At 44.4% G+C, this 27145-nt stretch overlaps 1 protein-coding gene and 1 long non-coding RNA gene across 7 annotated transcripts in view; one reads left to right on the top strand and one right to left on the bottom strand.

The window, feature by feature from the left end:
• PIK3R1 (phosphoinositide-3-kinase regulatory subunit 1) overlaps positions 1-27145 on the bottom strand; it is a 164840-nt gene that overhangs the window by 31295 nt on the left and 106400 nt on the right. The window lies entirely within an intron of this gene.
• Positions 512-13797, top strand: LOC140633722 (uncharacterized). The gene is made up of 2 exons (XR_012031311.1): positions 512-1253; positions 2046-13797. It is a non-coding gene; the product is annotated as an uncharacterized lncRNA (long non-coding RNA).

Below are 27145 nucleotides of genomic sequence, written 5' to 3'. Positions count from 1 at the left end.
TTAAGTTTCTACTGGCACAATGCCAACACACGCTGGCTGAGACAGTATAGCTAAAAAACTAAAACAAAGCCAAAGCCAGTATGGTTTCCTTTGCTTTGAAACACACCTGTTCAATCAGCAGTAGTGCAATTATTAAAAGCACACGTGGTTTAGAGCCAACGAGACCGGGGATTTAATCTTGGTTTCCCTACTTACTGAGTCTATTTCTTGGACGTGTTAATTAACTTGAACCTCAGCTTCTTCATCTGTAAAATGGGAATAATTATGAACGCAGTAAGGATTGAATGAATTATACGGATAAACACGGCAGGCACAGTGTCCAGTACGCAGAATGCACAAACTAATGGATAGCTGTTATGAATTTAGAATTATTGATGTAATCTTTTACACTATTATAGATTTTTAATTGTGATGGCAACTTTTAAGACCAGAAAGTAATATAAATGAGACAAAAATAATTTTCAATGTTTTTTAAAAGATTATTTCGTTACATAAACAAAATGATCTTTTCAGAAGTCCTACCTAAAATATCACATTATTTTCAATATATTGCCCTTGTTCCCCTATCAAGTATTTGAGTTATCATCCTTGAGTTTTCTGACCGTAAAAGAAAAACGGAGCTGGAATGATATCCAACGTAGTAGAAACAAGGACTGTTTTTTCAGGAGGGAGGAGAAAAAAAAAAAAAAAAGTATGGGGGGAAAAAATAAAAAGGAGTCGCATCTATGTGGAAAGAAATCGTCAGCCATAACTACATTATTTTCAGAGATAAGTCGTCAGAGGGAATGAAAAGACCTGTCAACAGATTTAAATAGGAAGTTTGCAAATCTCTTCAGACACCCTAAACTAATTAGTCTTTAATATCTTTATCTTCTCCCACTTATCCCTTCTGCTCCACAGCTTAAAAACAAATGAAAGGGATCTGAGATCTCTGCCCATTTAGTTTTGTTTCTAGACCACAGCCTAGTATAGGACACAGACAGCAGGCAGAGATCTTATTAAACAGAAGCAGACATTACAGCTTTGCTTTGGACGATGACCTTAGCTAGAACCTCAGGGCTGAAAGATCACTGAAAGCAAGATCAGACTTCCTCTTTGCCAGGCTAGCCTCATGAATCACGAGTGTCGCCACCCAAACTGGAGTCTCAGTCCAAGATGACAACTGACGGTGTACGGCAAACATTAAAATGTTTGCAGGAGGTAAGTGAGAAGAAAGAGACTCCCCTCTTCACACCCCAGGGTGTCACTTACAGGTGAGTCTCTGGGACTTTGGGGGAAGTGGGCCCACTGGCTTAGGAAGATTTCACAGGAAGCGTGGCTGAGCAGCCGCCAAGAGGGAAAGGGGGAAGGGAAATCACAGGACGCAGCACCGTGGATGGGTGCTGGACCACGTGTGGCCTGGATACCCCTGAACGTCCACTGGGAGTCACAGCCCCACACCCATGCAGGCTTTCATTTCTTTATTCCTAGCAGCCCTTATTATCCCGCCTCCAAAGGCGAGGAAGTTGAGCCTTGCAGAAATTAAGTCATGTGGTCAAGGTTGCGAGGCTTGTAAACAGTGTCCCGAAGTTCAGCTTGTACCTGTTTCCCCACCGCCCCCCCCCAACCCTGGGAGCCTACAAGTCAGTCCCAGTAAGGAAAGAAACCTATTTTGCCAGAACTTGCTGCCAAATCTCCCTAATTTACAGGGGAGCTATGATAATGGTGTTGCACAACACTCAGATACCTGATGCCTGATCCCACCCGTGGGGAGCCTGGGTACCTTCTGGCCTGCTCAATACGGCTACCCGGACTAACGCTAGTTCCCGCGCTCCCCCCAGATAAGCAAGGCAGCACCTTCTCCCTCACCGTAAGGTATTTCTTAATGCGGGTAATTAATACCCTAAACAGAAAGCACCGAGAGCCCCTCCAGCAACAAGAGGGAGGCAGGGCCTCCGGGTGAAGCTGCAGAGCCACTCGCTTCTCTCCCACTGGTATCTGACCACAGATTTCAGTTAAATGCATAAAAATATAAATGTTAAAAATGTTTCAAATTCATAAAGCAGGGTCTTCCCATGTAACCCGAGAGGCCCCCCCATCTCTCAAGAATTAATGATCCTCTGATCAGAAAAGAGCACAGAAGAGAGAACCCGTTAAGAGATCACCGGTTTGAAATGGGAGACCTGAAAGGAGCATCTTGATCTAAGCGGGACCCTCACGGAACTTGCGAGAAAGCAGGACACGCGCTGCAGGACCAAGGAGCAAGTGCCAGAAGAGGGAGGAGCTGCCCAAGAGGCAGATTGGCCCAGCAGGGTGGGACCGGCCTCTTAACAAAGCCTGGATGGAAATCAGAGGAAAGAACCCCAGATTCCATTCTAATAACTACACAGAGAGCTGGGGCTTGCTCTCTGACGTTTTAAAATACACCAAAAGTTGAAAGAATTGTACAGTGAGTGCCCACAAGCAACATTTGTCATGTTTCATTACCAATCAATCCATCAATCCGTCTTACTTTTCGTGAAGCATCTCAAAGTGGGCGGCAGAAAGCAGCTGCTCCCGACCACTGCCTCGTCCGCCCTCTCCCCCAGCCCCACGACGGAGCTTTAACTACCAGCCTGGCCGTAGCTGGGGAGGGGACTTCGGAGAGGGAGTTAAGTTTAACCGAGGTCACGAGAGCGGGGCCATCGTGATGGCCATGTGAGAGCAGGAAGAGAGGCCACAACGGCGTGCAAGCCAGGGAAGGGCCCTTGCGAGAACCCAACCAAGCTGTCCCGGACCCCGGACGTCCAGCCACTGCCTGAACCGGGATGAACAAGTAAGTGTCTGTTGTTTCGGCCACTCGGTCTACCGTATTTTGTCACAGCAGCCCAAGGTGACCAAAATGTCGATTCGCTACACCCAAAGAAACGGCCAAGTCTAGAACAAAATCAGTGTCAGATACGAATTCTATAGGGACTTCAGAAACTTAACCTTCCAGATGTGTCAGAATATTCACAAAGGCAGGGCTTCCTACGCTTCATCGTGCTTGTGAATCACCTGATTCGGATCTGGGGGGTGCCACAGGGCTCCGCCTAGCCCACAAGCTCCCGTGAAGCCCCTGCTGCTGGTCCCCCAGATCGCTGTGGGAGAGGGAATCCCAGCGGCTAACCGTCCCACTTCAATACCTATCGCCGAGATGTCCTGAGCTTCAGGGCCTCCACCAGCTCCCAGGAGCCCAGCATCTAAACAGGCGTCCCGCAGATGATGGGACTGACCCGGGGAGGGGGGAGGCTGGCTATCAAATCTAATCAGATCTGATATCATACCTAATTAGATATCGAAAGAGAGACATTAGCAGCAGAGGCCCTGCGGCCCCGTGCACCTGCGTACTGTGGCGCGTGGGGACAGGGATCACACGGGTCAGCACCTGCTAACGTCCCACGGTCAAGTTCGGGCTGAGGACTAGCACTCAGTTCCCCTGACCTCCCAATGAAGCTCCTCCCACCTGGTCTCATTTCAAGGGGACTCCGATGTTTACGTCCCCGCTAGGAGGAGAGGAATAGGAAATACTACCGCCACCAGGACCGCGAGTACCCACACTAGTACTGCTGCTGCTGCTTCTATCTATAACTGAGACCTCTCATGTACTTAACACTTAGCACTAGAACTGTGCTCAGGGTTTTATCTCATTTAATCTGTGCGACCTTGTGAAGTACTGTGACTGCCTCCATTTTACAGCTAAGGAAACAGGTTGAGAAGAGTTAGGCACAGTAGCCAAAGCTGTGCAGCAGTAAACCCTCCCTGAAACTCGGGTGCCTCCTCAGGGAGATGCACTGTAGGACTCCATTTGGCAGGGGGTGGGGGTCACAAAGCCACGAGAAGAGGATAAGGATCGAAATGGATGGGCAAGAAGAGGCACCCACAATGACAACCCTTAATGACAAGAGGGGCATGTGTTCAGTGTGAGCTTGGGCTGGTGGGCCAGCTTCTCGCCATCACCTCTGCTTTATCAGGACTGAAACCCTGCCAGCCCACTCGGCCAGGCTAAATATTTTGAGGACGGCATTTATTAAATATTTTCTCATAAGGCTAAACTAAGCGCATTCTTCCCCAAGGATGTAATAGGTTTCACTCAGCTAAATATAGCTGGCTAGCTTATCACTTTCAGCAAGGTACAGATGGACGATTCTGGTTAATCATCAGGTGGAGAAAGAGCCCGGCAAATAATTGACAAATGCATGTATGTTGTAACTATTATTTCAACGGATCCCAAAAGGAAATCTTAGTAAGATACACTTGATAGGTACAGGAAAGGACTTAAAGTGCTCATGATCAGAGAGGGAGAGAAAAGGAAAAAGATTACCTGTCTATGGTATTGGGAAGAAAACAAAAACAAAGCAAAAAAGACAAGGGGCCAGAAAATAATGAACAGAAAATTCCCTATTCAGCTACTGCAGAAAAAAATCATGTAAGAAAATGTGTAGTCAGATTAAAAAAAAAATCTTTAAAAAAATCACTGATACACGAAACTACCCACTTATAATAAAGCAACTGTTAGCAATTTTAAGATAAAATAAACACAATCCTTAATAATTTTGTAAAGGATTTAGATTAAAAAACTTAAAAATGGAGCAGTATGCTTTCACTACCTTTGATAAATGTGATGAATTCTGGGGGGCTAATGAGTGTCCCTAGCTCATGATATACTAATGATCACCAGTGAACTGAGCAGATTACTCACCTCTCAGGTAAAGAAATTCATGGACTTCTACGCCAGATGCAATTTTCCTTTTAAGGGTCACTATTTTAGAAGGGTCAATTTGGGCAGCAGTTGGACCACCATCACTAAATTCTCAAAAAACAAAACAAAAAACAAACAAAAAAACCCAGGTTGATACATAGCACTACGCCATAGACACTTTACTTTTGCCACACCCATCTACCTTGTTTTAAATATACAGGAAGCCCTACAAGATAGAACAGAAGCAAAATATAAAAGACTTTATCAATTACAGAAAGAAGTCTGACCATATTCCCACAAAGACTCTCAGAAAGAAGCTAAAACGAAAAAAAAGAAACACATCGACGGCTGCTATCTGAGGAGTGGATGTATTTTGCAACTGCTTACAAGTCAGCAGGGGGAAAGCAGCTATGTCCAACCAGCTAGGGTGACCTGTTCAAAGAAAAGGAGTGAAGTCAAAAAGATGAAGCTGGACCCAGAAATGGAACTGTTCCATCAGCCATTCTGATCAACAACTTGGGGTTCTTGAGAGAAAACACACTGTGACAGTTAGAAGATGTCATACTGCTAAAAGCTCCCAGATGGAAGACGCGGGTTAAACCAGAATGGAAATGAGTGCGATGCTGGGCAGGAGGAGCTGCCCCTGGGGGACACCCCAGAGGGAGAAGCCATCACCCACCCTGGGGGGCTCCTCTCTGCCTTCCTGCCTCAGGGCCACCTCTGTCCTCACGACCGACAGACCCTGATGACCTGGGCTCTGTCTCTCTCCTGCACCACTTCTGTCTCCGGGGGAAAGGGAAGCGATAGGGCCTGAACCCCAGGAGGGGGCGAGTTTTGTACATTTTGTTCTATCAGATTAGGCCTCAGTGACTCTCTGAATTATGAGCTGTCAACTTCTTTTTCATCTGCTATAGAATATGCTTCTTAGAAATTGAGGCTATAAATAAAACAACAGATGTTTTTTGCTGGCTTCAACAGGAGCTTGGGTAATTTTTTTTTTTTCAAAGGGGCTAGAAGTTAAGTGCATTAATTCCAAAAGGATGTACTAGGTTTCCCCCTGTTGGTCACTTTTTGCATTATCCTACTGAAGCCACAAACTCGTTTTATTCTTTTGGGGGCCACGGTATGTAAACTACTGAAGAAACTAGGAAGGGCTTTGTAACATATTGCATTGTCTCTGTGACTTCTACTTAAAAAAAAAAAAAAAAAAAAACAAAACTATTAAACACCTTTACCTATGCTTGTAACTGGATGACACCAAAAAAACGATTGAAAAGCTACTGTGCAACAGGTGAGGGCATTAGTTCTAGAAGGCTCAGTAACAGGTTGGGAACTTTGAAGAAAACATTTAATACACCCCCCCCCCCAACCCACATATCAGTAAAGTGAGAAGGTTTAGCTAAGTAATTCTAAACTAATTTCTAGATCTTAAAAGTTCTAACTGGAACGTTAAAGTTGAGGGAATCACAGAGCCAACATAAAACCACTGAATTACATCTCAAGATGAATTACCCCCCAAATAACCCTATTCTCTTTAGCCATTACGTCATTGCACGGCACAGCTGACCCAAGTCACAGGGAGGCACCCTGTCAGTGGCAGGCAAAAAGTTACTTCAAGTAAGGGGGGGGTGAGGTGGGGAGCGAACTGGTTAAATGAATGAAAAGAATGGGGGAAAAAATGGAAAAATTTAATTCCGTTTCATCAGGCGACCTCAACCTATACAATTTCCAACGAGGGACCGGGAATCTCTTTGGAGCTCCTCTCTGCGCATCAGATCCAAACTTTGACTTTGTCAGGTGATCACACTCAAGAGAAGGAGAACATTTCTCCAACATCCTCCTCCCGGCGTGTGGCTCAAACCGGAGGCCGCTTCCTACTTGTTCTTCGATGTGTCCCTAAATCACGACCGGGACAGGGCCACCTAAGAGGCAGGCCAAGGGAAGCAAGGTGGGAGGGGCTGACACTTGCCGACCTGGATGCGGCTCGAGGCACCTGCTCCTTCCCAGGAGTCCCGCCAACAGCTCCATCAAGGACGTCCGTCTCACTGGGTACGGGGAAGGCGGGAGGGCAGAGGACAGCAAGGTCACTTGATCCGTGCAGGCAGGGCCACGTCCGCCTGCACCTCGGACCCCCGGGGCCACAGGTACGCACTTCCCCTGAGCAGGTGCGTGTAAACGCAGCCCCGCTTGGCATCTTGCGATTTCTGACCAATACACGCGGGGCTCCGGGGGAGAAGGGGGCGTCCCCGCAAAACCGGCTCGCTCGGGGAGCACACACGGCCCTGGCCAAGCAGGCCCAGGGGTTCGTCGGGGTAACGGTACTCCGAGGTGGGCGCTCTGCAACCCGAACCCGGGTCTCTGCAGTGGATCCGCTTCCTCCCAGGACTCTTGGCATCCCCTCAGGCATTCGGAGACCGCCGTAGGAAACCATCCCCAGCCCAACAGGGGCAGAAATGACACAGCCAGGGCTGCCCGTCACATCTGAGGCTCTCGGTACCGAGGCGCTAACGCTTACTACGGTGCACAGAGAATGCACCAGGCACTAAGCTGCTTTAATGAAATCATCCCCCTGTGGGGGCAGGTTGCATCAGCATCTCCATGTTACAGAGCGGGAGTGGCTCAGAGATGGCAGGTGATTAGTCCAGGCTCACCCGGGGCCAGGACTTCCCCGACAGAGGTCATCTCGTTGAGACATAAAGGTCCCTCCCCACCCGCACCCCTCGAAATCCTTCTTTACCATAGAGTGTTGGCTCACAGATTCCCTTAGGGCATCTGGTTTCCTTAAAGACTGCATCTTTTTGGGGGGTGTGTGTGGGGTACAGCCCAGCCCACCACCCTGGCAACTGGGACCGCCTAGAGCCAGACAACCAAGTTAGAAAAAAAGAAAGAGCTGTCCAGATCAAGAACAGCCACTCTGCTCCGCACCGGCCCATTTCTCTACTGTCTTCTTCCGATTCTATGACATTGTGCAAGACGCTGAGCTTATCTGACCTCTGCCTACCCAGCGAGGGAAGAACTTGCCAGTCGTGGTGGCCAACAAACACCCCAAATCTTTAAAAACCACACTGTGATACCAACCATCTCCATGGTCCTGCGTCCTACCAGATGATCATTTACTTTGGAAGAAAGGACAGATACATATGAAAAGATGCCGAACAGAATTTACAGAAACAGTCACCAAGTAGAACATATTCCAGAAATTCGGATTCGGAGACAGAAGAACTTTTAATACCCTGGAATGGTAGCGTTCAAGTATAAGCCACACATGTAATTTAAAATTTTCTAGTAGCCCCATTACCAGCACCAACGAACAGGAGAAAATGTAATCTGTCGCTTAACCCTATTTATCCAAAATATTATCTCAACATAGAATCAATATAAAAGTTACTAATGGGCTATTTTCTGTTCTTTATTTCTTGTTTTACGCTCCCAGCACATCTCCGTTTGGGGCTGGCCGCACTTTCACGGGTCAGTGTGCCTGCGACACGTGACTGGGGGATGGCACTAGGGCAGCGCCGCTCCAGAAGACACAGCCGTCGCCTCCCCCCACCCCGTGTGGCAGTCTGCTGACCACAGCTGACAAAAGTGCCATTATCAGGGAAAGGCTGCCACAGTCCAGCTATTAAGGGAGATGGTCCAAGGTCTGCTTAGGTTCACGTCTTGACAACACGAGCCCCCATCATGTCATTTCTAAGATTACACGAATGATCACATGTCTGACACTGGCTACAAGACAGACAAACACAGCCGGGTGGAGGGAGGGAGGTCTACGGAGCAGTCTAGGCAGGAGGAGGAGCCCAAGCGAGGGTGCTTTCTCCCTGGTAAGATGCTCCCATGCTGTGCTACTTTTTAAAGGCCCGCATCTTCCAATTCAAGGTCTTGGATGCAGCCCTCTTTCCAAAACACGCCATTTAATGAATCCACTCATTAAAAAAAAAAAAAAAAAAAAGTGGAAAACTATTTTTGCTCAGCTGTGTTGGTGACACTATTAAGTGCAGGCTGGGCACTTCCAAAGGCGGCAGGCAAGGTTGGAGCAATCTCAGGGCATCCTGTTCTGTTAAATACCGTCACTCTTCTAACAGGTAGGTACCCGTGCTGCTTGCTCCCGGGTCCTACAACTTGATTCTTTTCCTAGTATATGGAATGTAAGGCTTAAACCCAGCTCCTAACTGATGCTTTTTTTTTTTTAAAAAAAAAAAAAAGGCTTTCACAGCTCAAATTTCTGCTTCCCTTTTGGACCTGGAAGAAAAACTCTTTCCTTTAAAAAGTCAAAGCTGGTTATTGTTTTCCTCAAATGTGAAATGTTTTTTTATGAGTGGCAGAAACCAGAAGTGGAAAACAGTTCCCAGCTCAGATTATATAACAGTATACAAAGCAAAAAGGTACCCAAATCCAATATTATTATTTAGGAAAGGCAACAGGAACGTAGATTGACAGTGTCGCCCTCCAGACCTGTGGGCTCTTACTGGGAGAGGGCTGTGTGTGAAGGTAGCGGGGGTCACCATGCCTGAGTTTCAAAGGAGAGGTTTACAAGAGCCTGCCCTTATCAGACACTTGACATTTTGAGAGTTTATCAAGTTAACATGGCTTTCAAGGTGTCAATTTTAATGGTTTTAGCACTTGACTATGCAGGTCACAACTCGGTATAAGGTGCTACTTGACGACGAAACCCAGGAAATTCGCTCTCAGGAGGAAGTGCGTGGTCTGTATAGTGTGTCCACACTGCCTGTGTTGAACAGCTGAAAAAGAAAGACTAATTTTAGATGTAAACCAGCGTTTCAAGAAAGAAGCTTAAGACTGCCAAGAGAATGTCAGCTTGGGAAGGTCATTCACAGCATGTGTCCCAAATCCATCTTACGGGGATGCAGAGCATGGGATCACTGAATGCACTGGTAAATGAGTCCTTTTCTCCCAAACTGTTCAAGAATTCTCGGTCTAAGAGAACCACCTGAAGATGAGATTTATGACGGACTGTGACCTATATAAGATCCTTAATTAAGAGATCTTACTTATAGTTTAATGCAAATGCAATTTGAACAATCACTTTGGAAGTGCTGTGACTTGGGTTCAAATGATCCCCGTTTCTTTTTCCCCTCAATGGTGAAGTGTCTCCAAAGCCGGTATCTAGAGCAGGGATGCTCATTACTGCACCTTGTGCTTTGTGGGGTGCCCGGCACAGGTAAGGTTCTTCATGAACAGTGGTTGGGGCCTCTGTAACTGGAGTCCTTCTGGACCTGGTTTTCTTGGACATAAGCTATATGGACTGGGTTATCATCGCTAGGATCCTTCCTTTCAAGTGCTCTATGACTATTAGGAGTTGGACTTGCTGTCTGGAAAAAACTGAGCAAGGGGCACCTGGGTAGGTTAAGCGTTCGACTCTTGACTTGGCTTACGTCATGATGGGAGGGGGGTCATGAGATCAAACCACATGAGTCAGCCTCCACATAGGAGCCTTCTAAAGATTCTCTTTCTCCTTCTGCCCCTCCCCTCCGACCCATCTTGCACACCTGCGCTCTCTCAATCAATAAAATAATTAAGCAAATGTGTTCTGTATTTCTGCTAACAATACTGAATGTAAGCCCTGAGCAAATGTTTCATTGAGATTTTTTACACCCAAAAGAAGCAGCTCTTCTCTTGCCCAGGACTTGAATGTAATACACGAATAACTCCGGGATTACTGATGAACAAAAAAATACTAGGGTGTTGGGAAAAAATCCAAAGCCAACCAAACAAAAAACCCAAGTAACAGGTCATATCCAGTGAATGTTTGAAAATGTTAATCTGTTCCACAAAGACTGTTTAACAAAGGAAGAAGAACACTGTCTTGCAGGACACAGGAAAAAAGTAGTATCGGAACAGGAATTTCAGATGCGGTAGGCACCTTTCCCCCATCCTCACGGACTGTCGCCACTGTATCATTCCCTCTGGGGACGTCCCACAGACAGTAAGCCAAGAGCATAGGGACCACTGCAATCACTAAAGGTTAGCCCCATGTACAGCAGGGTCACCGTCTCTCAGTTCTATCTGCCTTTTGCCAGACTCTCCAGTAGACACGAGGGAGTGAAATTTGTGGGTAGAGGGAACTTTGTGGCTCCTTTTGATGAAGAAGCACCTTCTATCACCCATCTGTCCATATTTCATGGAATTACGAATCCCTTTACTTGCTCCTATAATACAAACTGCTGAAGCAGTAAAGTGGCAGGCAGTGCAGGTGAGCTAGGCCTGGCGGGGCCCTGCAGCTTGCACCTCCCTGGCTCTCCCACCTCAGGCTGAGGCCCACGCAGCACCATTCCTCCCTGGTGGTACACCTCATGGTAGGGCCAGAGGGCCCCAGCCAGCATGCTGCCGCCCCCTTGGGTGCCCCTGCCCCGAGGGAGAGGCTCTCTACCCCAAGACGTGTGCCAGGAGCACCGCAACCCTGGCTTGGCGGGTCACCAACCTACAGCTGGCAGCGTGCGTGCCCTGACCTCCAATGAGCCAGGCCTAGGCCAAAGTGAGAAACAGGAGGTTGATCTTGAGCATCTCCATCTCCCTTTCCCAAACCTTTCCCCCATGTTGGCAATATTCTTCTCTATTAGCTCACTCTCTTGCTAATCCTCCTCCTTGGTCCATGAGACTGTTTGTGCCTCCTGGTCTCTCTGGTAACCCCGTGAGGCTCAAAAACCAGCCTCTTCCAGAAGGGTCTGATTGACCATCACAGTGAAAATAGGAATGACCAGTGAAGTTTCATGTGTTATCACACAGAAGTACAGGGTTGACTTCAATAGGATCTCCAGCCACACTCTTCTAATTAGAGAATTCCAGGCATTATGTTCTCTGAAGACACACACCCACATATATGGCTCTTTAGTACTTTGCTATGAGTCATTAGACTGGGTCTCATTAAGATCATTACAATGCTCTGGTCAATGAAAGAGTTTGTGAAGCTGAGACCAAAGGATCAGTGAGGACACCAGCCATGCTCACTGTGCTTCAACCACAATCAACCTCTCACACCACAAAAGTAAACTTAAGAAATACTACAACAATACCTTAAAATTTCTATAGCACTTAAAAGATTGCAAAATGCTTTTTGTACTTTTTTTGGTTTTTTTGTTTGTTTGGTTTTGGGTTTTTTTTTTTTTTTTTTTTTTGATCCTCAAACTAGAGAGAGACACCTAAAGAGAACAGCAAGAAAAAAAAAAAGGTAGAGAAAGACACAGGTCAATAAATAAATTCAGGATGTTTACATTAAATACAGCAGGAAAACATATAGTTGGGGTCATCGATGTTGTTTTGAACAATGTGCTATTCTAAATAAACAAGTACTTGGTTTTAAAGATTTCTGTGAATCCGCCCTTATGAATTCTGTGTCCCTTGCACTTGCAACCAGGTGCTTCGGAAACAAAGCCTAAAACCACACCAGAAAGGCACTTGGTTATCAAGCCTGCAAAGCCCATGTATTTGTGGGTTGTTTTTTTTTTTTTTTTTTTTTTTTAAGCATTCTAATGCGAAATTAAGTTCCAAAGTTCCAAACAATCACTGCTTTTTGGGAATTGTGCAAAGCATACATAACGTTCTGCATGACATAGGAACATTTATGGATGTGCGTATTATAGTTTATTATAAGAGCGATTAATGACAACCAATCCTAGAGAGAGGCGCTGTTGCACACTCACAACACGTGGGTTTCACTCATGCCCTGATTCCCTCCCAAGAAGACCAATGAGCTGGGATCTTAAAAAAAAAAAAAAATACTGAGAGCAGCGAAGCTGTCTATCAAAATAAGAATGCAGTTCACTCCAAGCAGGCCTAGGCATTTCCCCCAAACCCTCTTGTCTTCATAAAATTATGAACCCATTTCCCCCAAGGACTCTTTCACAGAGCATGGCTTCAAACTCATGCTTGATTCACGAGACTCCTGAAGAAGCAGCTGACAAGTGACATTTGTTTACCACCTCCTTGCTGAAGTAGATGATGTGGCTCCATCAAAGGCCGACCAGATAAAGATGCTATTTGCACACAGCCCGGTCTCAAGAATGAAGACTGCCAAAGACCCCAGAGAAGCCTTGAACTCGCCATTTGTTGTTCCTTTACAGCACTACCTTTCCTTTTTCAGCAAGAGTGGGTTATATTTCTTCTACATCCATAGCATGGAAAAATCTTTATCTGACAAAAATGTCACAAGGACTAAAAAGTGAGCACTTTGAGAATTAGGGGATGAAATGATTCTTCTTAGGTAATCTCGGAAAATCAGATGCTATTAAATTCTATTGCTCACTTGAAAATCTCAGGAGTTAACCTCTAAGAAGCTTCTGGCTCAACCCAGCGACTAGCGTTGCAGGCCATTCCAGAGCTATTTCCCTTGAAGGATTTCTCTCCCCAGCAAGTTTAGCCACAGAGTTATCATCAGGTCCATTTGTGGCACGAACCATGGCCTGATCCGTGTCAACTAGGGACAAAGGCAAGAGAATTTCAAGGTTACCCAGTGGAAAATTTAGGAATAAGATTCCAAAAAAAAAAAAAAAAAGATTCCAGAACCTCAGGAAACCTTGATTTAATTTAAGATGCTGCTTAATTTGCCTCATTGAAAAAAAAAAAAAAAAAAGCAAGACTGTGCTCGTGCAATCTACTCCCCTGTATTATATAAAGTTTTAAGACCTACAAGAAACATAATTATGGATATGAACCATAGCTAAGCACTTCCAAGGGTGGCTTCTCTTAAATCGTATTAAAATCATAAAAAAAAAAAAAGGTTACAGTGAGTAATGAAAATACTTACAGGTTCCATTCCAGCCCCTGCTCCAAGAGAAGGGAGTTGACTATACAAAACAATAAAACACCTACACAGTTCACTTTGGGATTTAGGATGCAGAATTGTTCTTTTGTCAGCAACAAATCTCTCCTGGTCTAGCTCTCTATTTGCTCAGAGCCAGAAGAGCAGAGAGCTCGCAGAGCTCTCATCAGAAGTTTGCTCAAATGTGGACTGGTCCACTGAGCTGTGGGATATTCAAGCGTGCAGGCTCACATTTACTTACCATGTTAGCAACCAAATGGCAAACCCTTAAAAAAAAAAAAAAATCACTCAAGGGTCTGGAAAGGTTGTAAAAATACAAAAACAGCAGCAAAAATAAAAGGGGGGGGATTCATGGGAAGATACAATGTGGATATGTAATAGCTCCTGGCATGGACATAGATGGGTTTACAGTTCATTGTTTTCAGTAATCCCCCGACTAAATCAACTTTCCACCTGCTTAGTCAAGTGCTGAGAGAACAGGACAGCACCCAAGTATGTACCAAGCATGCGTTTCATTTACCATAAAGAACTCTAATAAGGCAAATGTGTGCAGCTGGAACTAACTTGTACCACATTTCGCCAATCTCCCGTCTCATGGTAGATATTTTGCAAACACCTCTCGAAGTCCCAGCTGTTTTGAGTTAATAGCTGATGTGGTGAGAGCATCTTGCCTAACTTTCCAGTCTATCATTTTATTAAAAAGATGATTCTGAATCTTTTTTTAAAATAAGAACTAGATCCATTTATTTTCAAGTCAAATATATGACCCAAAGATAATTTAAGTTTAGCTCTTTTAAAAACAGTAATATTTCACATTGAATGTGCTCCTGAGGCCAGAGGAAATGTTCTTTCCTTTCCTAAAATTTCTAGCCAAGTACTAACAAACCCAGTTTTCTTCCCAAGAATATTTGTTTTCTATTTCTCCGGGTCTAGTTTAAAAGGGCTGGAACCTTTCACAAGACAGAATTATTCCATTTGCTGGCTGGCTCTTTCTCTGAATCCAGCTCCGATCCTATGGGACCCACAAATCCTCATCCGAAATGTAGGGTAAGTGTCAAGAAACATACTTGGAAACTGGGGAACCACAGTTCAAAGCATAAACATGAAGACAGAAGTGAAGACCCATTTTAAATTGAAGCTCTGAAGCACAGAAATTCTACTAACCATTAATTCTGTAGTCAAAAAATTTTAATTCAAGGAAAAATAATGCATATTACTAATTTAGGGGGAAACACAGTAACGCAGATAATAATAAGGACTGCCAGGAAGAAGAGAGAAAGGTCAAGAAGTTCACACTTGCCCTGAATGACTTAAGCCAGACATATAGTTCACTTGTCTCCCCAAGCACGGTGTCAGATAGTATCTGAGAAAAAAACAAAAAACAAAAGCAGGAGCCACAAAAAGGTAGAAGAATGAGGCCGACTGCAGAGCCACCGTGCTACACAGACAGCTGCCACTGGATAGCAGTGGGGTGTCACACAGGTAAGCACGGGGCGCTGGGACGGGCCCTGCAACACACTTGTCCTTCTGCCCGGGGAACCCAATGCTTCGGGGAAATGAAATGCAGCCCCTCTCCGCAAAAAAGGCGGGGGGCCTCTGGCCTAGGCACATCCTCCTTCTGATCATAACCAAGTACCCTGAAACTACTAATTTACTCTCAGAGTATGGAAATGGGGGAATGAAACAAATTAAAACTTCTAAATAACTTCTAGGATTCCAAAATTCAGAGCACGCACACACGCGCACGCACGCACACCCTCCTTCTCTCCCGTTTACTAGTGAAACATTATCACCCCAAGCCCAGTACAGCAAATTGAAACCACATTTTATTCTACTTTTTCTTGTTAACTTGATGGCTTCACCGCACTTTTAAATGCTACACATTCTCCTCCCTCTCCCTTGGCATCTGACTCCCACCCGCGCCCCCCCCCCGCCCCACTTTTTTTTTCTTTTTGGTGAAATCAGTAATCTCACCAGTGACAAGCTTTGCTTTCAGTAAATGTATCTGCCAACTTAAACAGGATCTCCTAAGGCAACGGAATAATGAAAGACACATGTAGGTACTTGCCCATCATTAGACACAACCTCCTCAAGTCGGCCTGAAATTGGGCCTGTAATTCTGCTGATCCTTGGGTTCGGGACGGCTGTGGAGTAGGCTCGGACAGACTAGGTCTTAGTCTCAACAGCGGAGGATAGAGACGCAAGCAGCCAACCTTTCTCATCAGCGCTGGACTCACCATGAGACAAGTCATAGCTCTTCTTCAGTTCAATGAGGGAGATGTGAAGGGTTGCTCAACACTTGGCAACTGATAAGGTCTCAAGACATCAAATCCTGAATTCTGCCTCATTCCTGCTAGTGAACTCGAGGCAGTGTTTTCCAAGCCCAGACTCCTGATCCAACCAGAGCATCTCCAAAGTCAGCCGTTCCTTCTGCGCACAGCCAAGGCTCCACCACCAAGTCCCAACCGAAGCGGGCGGGGCCTACGGAACTGATCTGCGTCTCTCCACGGATGACACACGTTCACCCCTTTCTCCCCCTCTCAACACTGTCAACTGGGTACTTCCCTCTGTGGACAAGGACAGACTCTAAACTTATACAGTCTGAAGGAACGGACTCACAAAAAGGCTGGAAGATTTGAAAGACAGGAGTTGTAGTCTCAGCTCACAAGAGAAGTTTCTGACTTTCTTTTGCGGCTGGGTCTGCCATCAGAAATCAGTGGCTGATACATCAGCCCTACAGGACTCCCCCCCCCCCCCACCCCCTTCTGCACAACCCAATCCCAACCTGGAGACGGACTTCAGCACCTGTGCATGTGCTTCCTATGAGTCAATGGCTCACAAATGTCCAGTCCCCTTACTTCTGCCTAACAAGTAAAACCCTGGAGGAGGGGGATCCTTGGGTGGCTCAGTGGTTTAGCGCCTGCCTTATGGCCCGGGGTGTGATCCTGGAGTCCCAGGATCAAGTCCCACATCAGGCTCCCTGTACGGAGCCTGCTTCTCCCTCTGCCTGTGTCTCTGCCTTTCTTTCTCTGTGTCTCATGAATGAATAAATAAAATCTTAAAAAAAAAAAAAAACCTGAAGGACCCTAAGGTCTCATAAAGACACGCTCATTATTAAAATGATCACTTAAAAAAAAAATAACAGTACATTGAAATACCAACTCAGAATTAGTTGGCACCTTTCATCTTCTGAACCAAGAGTCTGAGTCATCTTATGCACAGCATGGCAATCAGAGCTGTGTTGCAAAGGTTTTATTAGGAATACACTTCCACTATGCATTGTTAAATAGCAATTTTAAAATCAAATGTAGAGGGACACCTGGGTGGCTCAGGGGTTGAGTGTCTGCCTTCAGCTCAGGGCGTGATCCTGGTGTCCCCAGATTGAGTCCCACATCGGGCTCCCAGCATGGAGCCTGCTTCTCCCTCTGTCTCTGCCTCTCTCTCTCTCTCTCTCTCTCTCTCTCTCTCCCTCTCATGGATAAATAAATAAAATCTTTAAAATATAAATAAATAAAATACAATCTAGAATCCAGGAACTTTAACTTCCTTAATGACAAAGGCAAGGTTAACCAACAGAACCAGTTATCACCTACCACTTTAAAGAAGCCCCCTGGCCAAAAAAAAAAAAAAAAAAAATCCTAAGGTAGTTTAAATGGAATCCTTATCTGAAAGCAATAGCAGTAACCCATTGTATGCTGATAGCTATTAAAGATTTATCTTCAAAACCTAAGAGTTGATTATTATTGTCAGGAAATGAATCATCTCCCTCACTTCCCTTCTCCCCTGGGGAGTCACAAGGCAACAAGTTGTTGGAGCAGTGGGTAATTTTAGTAATATGCATATAAGGTAAACACACATTCTCAATTTAAGAAGACCTTTCAGGCCATGAATTAGGTTTCCTTTAGCTCAGGGGCTCCGGTAAGCAGGTTGTGAGAGACAGTAAGTAACTTCAAGAACTCCAAGAGAGTCCATTCATAATCCCCAAGCATCAGCACAAAAGTCTGGGGACATCGAAGAGCGAACAAAGCTTTGCTAGCCTGGCTAGTTACCAATGCAGGAAGGCCCCAACTTACATAGGGATGATATTTCTAAAGTTCATTTCTAGGTTGACTGTGCAAAACTCAGAACACATTTCACCCCAGAGATGTTCCAAAGGGTGGTCAGGTCCCCGGACTTGACCAGCGAAGTCCAGTTCACCCAAAGTATTTTGAATAACTCCACTTTTGATGACCACAAATGGGCATATTTCCATGATATGATGGGTAATAAAAATTGTAGTATATAGATATGGAAGCCTAACGCTCTTCTCTATCAAGTTTGTCAAGACCAATGGGAATAATCCAACCCACTTCCTTTGGCAAATGATGTCAGAGGCAAGGGTACGGACAGAGCAGCGGGACCTACAAGGGGTTGGTGAAAGGAGATGGAGGTCTGGCAATGTCAGAGTGTGTGTGTTGAGGGGAGGGGGGAGGTCCCACTGCCTTGCTATCCTCTGCTGGGCCCTGTCACTGAGATCCCAGAACCTGTGTGAGGCACCCACTCCCTCTTCCTGCTCCAACAATCTGAGGAGGGGGCACTGCAGCCCCAGCCACCCGAGGAAGGGCCGGGAGGCACAAGTGGATGGAGAGGGTGATGGAAGGTACCTCCATCCTGCTTCCCAGGTCCAGGTACACTACTGCTCCCACAGCTGCAGTGGCCCTCAGCTCAGGTAGGCCCTGCTTCCCTCCACTGGGTTCTGAGCTTGACAGGAAGCAGTGAAGATTACTTAGCTATTATGGTGACCCCAGCATCCAGCCCGGTACTTGGCATAGAGCTAAGCATGTAATAAATGACTGTGAACAAGGGCACCCAAGGAACAATAGCCCAAGGAATCTCTAGGTCTCTAAGGAAACAACTTAAGGTCACTGGCCCGACATGGATATTCACCCATTAATTCATTTGCTCACCAAATAGTCCATCATCTGCCCTTCTGTGTGGCAATGTTCAAATAGTGGCCTGATTGAGAAAGTATCTGTGTTAACCGCCCCCCCCCCCCGCCCCCAGAAGTTCCCATTCAGAGTACTTGAAATGCTTGCTAAGTGATGCCTATAAACACCTACTAAAATGCTGCTTTATGGGAGGTTAAATCATTACCGTGCTAGCACAGCAACAGGAGCTAAGCAGGGTAGCAGTATTCCTACGACGGCCTGTTAGACTAACCAATGTCAACTGGAGAAAGAGATGGTTGTTACAAAATCCACCTGCCCAACACAATATTCTATAAAATTAAATAGTCTGATCCCATGTGTTGAAGTATAGGATATCATGACAGGACCACTTAAGTGCCAGAGTAGATAATGTCTGGGCAGCACTTAAAAGGCCCAGTGTATCTGCTTTTATGGAAACACACTATAAAAAGACCAAGGAGAGATACCACTCTACACACGTGAAGGTCGAAAGAGTAGAATTTAAAAGGGGATAAAAAGTTGGATAGTTGGGGGGCGGGGGGAACAGCAGAAATTGAAGAGACATCAAAGTCACACATATACCCAGGTCTACTCTTTGTTCACGTTAAGAAGAAAACCAACCAGAACAGGAAAATGACTCTGAATTTTAAATAGTGAGTAAGCATATATTCCTTTTCCTAAAGGAAGGGACAAAAATAGAAGAGAAAGAAGGTATCATTACTGGTAAATGGGCAGGTCTTTACAGAAGGAAATTACACAGCCTGATTATAACAATGCACTTGGACTTTCTGACATAAAATGCTCGTGTCTTAAATTCCCTGACAACGTTCACAAAGCTGTCTTCTCCTCCACCTCAACTTTTCAAATTACACAGCGATGCTAGGTATGAGCCTACTGCTGACAGCCACAGGAAGCTGCTGGAAAATATAAATATATTTTACTTTCTTCAGGAAACGTTTCTTGATTTCTTATGGACTCACTCCAACCACTCTTCTGTTGGGTTTTTGCTTTTATTGAGCCTACTCATTTAAATTCACCAATATGTTGCTTTATAACAGTTTATATCTATTTCTCACACATATATAGGTGTACTATATAAAAATTAAAGCAAATAACATATGGTCCTCCCAATTTCCCAGTACTAGGTTCCCAATGCGAAGTGGAGGGAGGGTTGGTGGTAAATAACCTTAGCCAAAACAATGAACGGAGTATGTCATGCCACCAAAGGGTATCAAATAATTATTTGAGAACTACCTAACATCAAAAGGCTTAAATTACAAACCTGGACAGACAGGGGAGCAAAAAGTAAGGCTACAACAGAGGAAGAGTGGTGGCTTTATTCCTAAGTTCTTAGGCTACACACCAATACACACATACATACACAGACCATCTCAGATAAGATGTAGGTTTTAATTTTCTCGAGATGTGAAAGGTGTTTAGCTACTGGGGACATGGAGGAGAGGTGGATTTAAGATGATACAGCATTAATAATTTTAAAAATTGCAACACCACTATTTCATAGTTAAATCCAAGTACTCATAATAGTTGAATCTATGTATCCATCCTAACATTGCAGAAAGAATTGTTATGAGGAACACTTTCCATGTTTGTAGCCACTTGAGACTTAGACAAAAACAACACACTTTGCTGTTGTTGTGTTTAATTATCAATACACCTTGACGTTCAGTGACTATGGGGAGATGATCTCACCCAGGGCTGTGCTCTCTATGTACCACTCATGATCTGGAAGAACAGATCCTGGCACCTAGAGGCACAGAAGGCCAATGTCACCAAGCCCATCCCATTTTGGTTGGACAGGAAATGCTGGATTCAAAGCATGGATTGAAGAAAAGCCCAAACTAACAATAAAGTTAGAAAACTATTTTCAAAATCAAGCCTCCAACATTTGTCTAATCAAAAATGCATCTATCCATGTAATATTCAATTAAAAGAGAATTCTCAGAGTCTCAAAAATAGGCTTTTAAAAGGGACCATGAGAGCAGCACACTTTCTTTCCTTCTGGATCTCCTGTGATTTAATGACACTGGCTATGAAAATGTTAAAGTACTGAATAAGGGTTCCTCATCACACATTTTCAAATACCTCAGCTAAGAGCACCATCAAAATAACTGTGTTTTGATCACACCCACTACCTGTTAGATTGGCAGACTGGCAAACGTTTTTTGTTTTACTTCTTTTTTTTAACCAATAGGTGGCAATCTTTATTGCTAAGACTATTTAAGAAAAAAAAAAAAAAAACTAGTTTAGAAAGATTGTTTTTCCTCCCTCCTCCGGTCAGGACTCAGAACGTCTTTAGCTAATGAGCTACTCAATGATTATTAAACACAAAAATCAAAAGAGTTGTGAATTATTACATTACTGTGATTTTGGCTTTGTAAGAAAAAAGACCCGACAATCTCCTCAATAAGAAACACACCAAATGGATAAATGATTGAGCAAAATCAGTCTTTTTTCCTCAGCATGGTTTTGATGGTGTCATTACTACAAAGGAAGGCAGTAAGTAAGTACAGAGTATATCCAAATGGCACATTAAAACTGTGGACTGGGATCCCTGGGTGTCTCAGCGGTTTAGTGCCTGCCTTCGGCCCAGGGCATGATCCTGGACACCTGGGATCGAGTCCCAGGTCGGGCTCCCAGCATGGACCCTGCTTCTCCCTCTTCCTGTGTCTCTGCCTCTTTCATGAATAAAATCTTAAAAAAAATAAAAATAAAAATAAAACACTGTGCGCTGGCTTCTCCCCAAATGGTGTAGGTAATGAAGACATACAATGTAAAAAGAATACAGGAGTTGACCAGACTACATCTTCCAAGTGACTAGACTTGTTAAGTGCAAATGAAGACACACTGTCTTAAGAAACAAAGCATATGCCAGTGGTCTTTCGTTAGAGGCAACATGCACACAGGTGTCTGGCAAATTCACTGCTCCCTTCATGGTAAGTGGAGGCAGGAGTCAAGAATGTCTTTCAGAAAATGGGTCAACATCACTGCTGGTGCTAAATCCTGTAATGCCATTAGTCTCATTTCTTCTTGGGAGAGTCAAGTGAAGAAAATATAAAAGAATTCATTACTATCCTCCATAAAACACTGGCGCATACAATTTTCAGATGTTTAAATTGGCTCTAGGTCCTTATTTCCTGTGGCTGAACAATTTCAATCTCTTTCATTTCCTTCAGATCTCAAGCTATCAATTAAGTTCAAGAACTTTTTTGGTGTGTCTGCCAAACGTGTTTTTAAAATTTGTGAATCAATGAGTTTTTGGTTTTCACCAAACCCTTGATTTTTAATAGCCTAACTATTTTTCAGGGGCTTAGTTGTGACCATGACGCCCCCGCCAAAATCCTCAGTGTGGTAGACTGTCATTAAATTCGGTCTTGCCAAAAAAAAAAAAAAAAAAAAACCTAGATAAATAAATAAATTCAGTCTTACAGATGAGAAAACCCAAGTGACGTATGTTACTGTCTTTAGGACACACAGCAAATTAGTCACAGTAATTAGGACGAACGATCAGACAAGGGCATTGTTCGAAGCCCAGCCTGTTCACAAGTGTATCCGAAGTAAGCAAGAACAATGAAAAAGGACAATGAACAAAAGTGCAATGGTTGCTTGTGGGATCCCACATCAGTAACAAACCCCATCTCCTGTAGAGCTTCCAAATGCCCGCAAACACCCCAACTGAGCATATTCAATACTCAACCCACTTGAAATAACAAAGAAAAAAATCCTATTTATCAGAATTCCTAAACTTTCCAACAGGTGCAACGACGGTTGCACATTTACAGTGCAATAAATAATTATGAAATACAGTAAGAATTTGCTCATGTAAAAAAAAAAGTATTTCAAAATCTTCCTCTAGCCAGGAGGCTCTTTTGAAGGGGGCGGGAAAAAAGAGTTTGTAAGACACATCACATATTGCACGCTATGTTCTTTTAGGATACCGAAATGGGTTTCTTCCTTTTGAAGACAGCAGCCGGGTCTCAGAGAACCAACCCAAAGCAGAGGGACTTGGATGCCTGATTTAATCCAGCAATTAACTGTGAGTCACTTCACCCCTGGTTTGTCCCTTCAATAACAAAAATAATTCCTCGTGCCCAAGGGATGCAGGGAGGTTGATCAAACGGCACACTACTTTGGACTTCTGTAGAAATTGTCTATAAAACCCATGGGATGTGTTATTCAATAAAATATCACAGAATCTTAGGGGATGTTCAGTTGAACATCATTTCTTACCTCTAGTCCCACTGACAGCCACATGAGACCTGAGTTCAAAGATGGATATTTCCCGAAAGACTACGACGTCTTAGGATGGTTATTAGAAAACAAAGGGAGAAAACTTAATATTACCATGGATCTGACGAGTCCACTATTCAGCGAACAGCAGCATTCACACATTCAGCATGAGCTACAATTATGGTTACAGCAAATACTCTTCATCATACCATGAAATTTAACTTCTTCCTTGATATAAAATATGCAGTTAGAGGACAAGTTTTCACAAGGACTACTGAGGGAGCTTACTAATCTAATTAAAAGCAATACACCCTAAAGTCTTTAATTAAGACCCATTTAGGTAAGAAACTTTCAACACATGCTTGCTACTAAGTCCCAACGAAGGAAAGACCAGAATTTTCCACCCCTAGCCCTGGACCCATGCATATGTACTCTTTACAACTGCGTTTCACGTTCAGATGCTTTGTTTCTCTTGTACCTAACCAGAAACGGGAAAAAAATAATTGAGTCAAATTGTTTCAATGGTAAAGGGTTTTTATGTCTAAATAAAAGATCACCAAGGATCAGCGATTCACAGAACTTTGCTGTGCCCCCGAAACGCCACACTCCAGCTTATATGCACCTGTCAAATCCACAGGCGTGTCATCTTAGTCAAGACAGAATCCAGAATCCACGCGGCCACAGAACTCTCCAAATTAATGCTTTAATTTAAATTACAGCTGTTTAATCTTCTCATTGTAAGAGACCAGAATACTTGATTCTAGAAGAGCAGGAAGTAAACAAGAGGAAGAAAGGAAACTGAAGTTCCTCAATTGTCCATGAAGCTTAAGGAACCATTGTACATGGTCTCAATCAGACAGGCCCCTGCCACTCCGGTCCACGTGACCGTTCAACGGCAGATGATCCAGAACCCGGATCCCACAGCTAGGAACTCCGGTTTCTGCGCGGAGCCACCTCAGTTAACTGAGCACTTGCTCTCTGCTGAAAGCCCTGGGCTGGGAGCTGGTCTCCGGGCAGCTTCTGTCTAACACACCCAACTGCCTCTGCAGCCAAAAAAGGGCTGCCCTGGACACGAGTGTCTGCCCACAGGTGGCTGACACAGATTTCTCTCAGGCAACAATCTGAGGAGGAAAGAAAGGTAGGCCTGTTGATCCAAACTCCCAGTGGGCCCAGGCTACCGCTCTCCTCCACTGTGAAGGGACATCAGTGACTTGTGTAGACAAAAGCCTGTGACCAACTGTGGGACTGCCCAGGATCCAGGCCGAAAATGGGTTGGTTTTTTTGTTTTGTTTTGTTTTTTTTCCAGCGACAGCTGTGGTAGATAGAACCGAACTCTGAGCTTCCCAAATTCCGCCCTCATTTAATCCACTGAAACTTCCCTTCAAAAATGGTCTAGGTTATGACCTCCACATAGATGGTTCATCCCAGAGATGAATTTTCTCTGAGGAAAATCTTCTCATCCAGTCAGAGTTCGTAAGAAAGGACATGTTTTTTTGCTTTGTTTTGTTTTACAACAGGAAACAAAACATCAAAACCTTTCAAAGTTTTATGTGTCTCCTCACAGCGGCTAACCAATCTTTTTTCGATCAAAATCAGACTTTAAAAGTTAGAGAGCCCAGGTCGTACTTGCCTGTGGTAGGTTCCAAAATAACCATTCTTCTGATACCAAGAACAGAAACACAAGCACGTTTCACAGAACGCAGAGGCAAAGACCTCAAAATGGGCCTTCCTCTTTCATCATGGTCTTTTGCAAAAATTGCGACAGTGGACCAGTGGGAATTCTGGCAGGAAAAAAGTCCCATCAGACAGGCTTTTTGTTTAGAAAAGAAAAAAGGGGGGGGGGCATGCTTATGCAGAAAATTCTTGCTTTTTCCATTATGTGGTGTCTGGGGGAGGGTGGGAAGAGGAAGGCTTCTTTCTATATCTGTAGAGCACTGTAATTTAAAATGAGTCATGAAAAACATAAATGAAAATGTTGACCTCTGAGCCCGGGGTCAGCAAATTTTATTCCTGTTTAGATCCATTTTTCTCTGGCAAGCTTGACTGATCCCAAACCAGGGGCTTTCCCCACAGACACACTCCCAGCATACCCTGAAACTGAGGGGGTAAGTCTGAAAACCGGTCGGTGTGAGGAGGAGACCCCAAGGCCTCAAGGATTGAGAAATCCTTGGCCACAGCTCAGCCCTGGGTTATCCCCATGCTATCACATCGGCCCAGCCCACCTCCATCTCACAGCAGCGAGTTTTCCCAAACACGGCTACGGAGGGATCACCTGCAGGACGGCTTACCTCTACCTCTACGTCCGAGGCCAGGGCTGGGCAGGCATCCACACGCCTGCCTACTGTGGGAGGCCTCTTTCTGTGTATCCTGTATCTTACATCCATCCTGATGGTTTAATGGAATCACCTAGCATTCAGGACTTTTCTTCTGCCTTCCTGAATGCCACAGGGACCAAAGTGAGACTGCTGGGCTCTCTGAGCAAGACTCAAGGTGGGGTCACGTGCAGCAAGTGGCTCAGCTGTCTGACCCATATCCAGCCTCACATACTCTCAGTTGGGGCCCATCTCTTCTCTAAGATTAAACTTTTACCGAATTAAAGCACAGACATTCTTCTAGGTTGTAATTGCTTTTGACGAGTCCAAATCTAGGTTCAAATGCCAACCATGGATGGTCTAATAGCGCCATACTTTCACCTCGATGGAATGAGGTCACTGCTCGAACTCACAGTATTTCATACAGTCTTCCCTCTTTGTTGGAAGGAATCTTTTAAAGACACTGATGATTTTGTACATACTGTCTCATCGAAGTGTTTGGTTTGATAAACGGTTCAAATACGTGATCTTGACAGAAACAAGACACCAGCCAATCGAGCGTTTTTAACACCTAGAGCTTTATGATTTTTAAATTACGACAAGGGCAACTGAATATGGTCCAAGATTATAGAGTTGTGAGGCTGTCTTTGAAACGTAGAGGTCACTTCTTCCTCATATTTACTTATTAGTATGCACTTCCAGAATCAGTGATGGGTTTAATATGACGTGGCCTCTGGGGAAGTTAATACTGCCAGAGGTTCTTTTCCTTCTCTGTTTCATGTTGAGGGTGGGACACAGCACAGGCTTGGGAAGGCACACACCCTGCAGTCAGAGTCGGCCTGCAGATCCCAGCTCTCTACCCTTGACTAGCGTTTGCTTTTGGGCAGGTTTCTCTCTCTCTGAGACTCAACCTGAAAACAACCATGAGTGAGATGATGCAGGTGATGCACACAACATGGTGCCCTGCACAAAGCAGATGCTCAACGCATGCCAGCAGACCACAGAATCATGAGGAAGAAATGTCCAACTTTTCACTCCAGAGGTAAAACATTTCATCCTACATGTATTTAAGAAAAGAAAAAGGCAGCAACCAGATGCAATGAACTAAAAAGGGTAGTATTAAGAAAAAAAAAAAAGCAAAGACAACCATTTTAGCAAATAAAAAATTCAGTGATATGCCTATAAACGAAAGGTCCAGAATAAGGCAACGGGATTAATCAGAGCCTACAGTGCCTTTGCCTAAAACATTAAATATCAATTTTGTCCGATGAATTTCTGGGAAAAGGCTAAACCAATCAGTCAAGGACTCTTCTTTCCAACTCCTATAAGCAAAGTATTTTTGCCTTCATTCTAAGCTTTGGTTAGTAGAAGTATTATTGCTCCCGGCCTTCTCCATTTCCTTCTCTTAGCAAATGATACATTACATGGGAGATAACATAATTTGGAGATTCCTAACTATAATTTGCTAGGATATAGAATTTTAAACATTTCAGAATGTGAACTCCACATAGCACCTGAGGCTGGCAAAAGATGGTCCCTTAGTGATTCATTCAATCAAGAGATTCTTAAGCAAAAGCTTCAGCTGTATTTCAAACGGGCTTTAGAAAACGGATTGTGTGGGGGTGTTACCTGAGAGGTGGCAGGGACAGTGCTCTTGTATTCTGGGAAAAAAGGTCATTGTAAAACTGTCCCCATCTTTCTCTTTCAGAGTATATGAAAGGCAACTAGTCTCAGAGCCAGGCCATAACTGACACTACTGGCCTCCCCAATGCGCACCAGAAAAAAAAAAAAAAGTTTTTTCACCCTTAGAGCTGATCCTAAATACTAAATACTAAAATACTAAGTACTAAAAGGATGTAACAGCTAAGTTGGAATTCACCAAAAGCAGTTAAGGGAGTAAAATAGTTATGTAATTAGGCAAATTCCCTTATTTGACCACACTGCCATCAGACAGGCGGAGGGCTCAGGGTCCAATGCACAGACTCCGGAAGCCAGCAAAGACAACAAGGGTAAACACTGGGTTCATCTTGTGAAACTTGTCCTGAGTGCAGGCCACAGTTAGACGATCCCAATCACACAAGAGCTGGATAGATGTGGTCTGACAGGAAACAGAGTTTCAACCTAAACAACTGTGAATTTTATGCTCCGATGTTTAAACTTCCTC

The sequence above is a fragment of the Canis lupus genome, chromosome 5 (genome assembly GCF_048164855.1).
Source record: "Canis lupus baileyi chromosome 5, mCanLup2.hap1, whole genome shotgun sequence".
Classification (NCBI taxonomy): Eukaryota; Metazoa; Chordata; class Mammalia; order Carnivora; family Canidae; genus Canis; species Canis lupus.
Note: the sequence above shows the minus strand (reverse complement) of the source record. Positions and strands in the feature narration are given on the sequence as shown.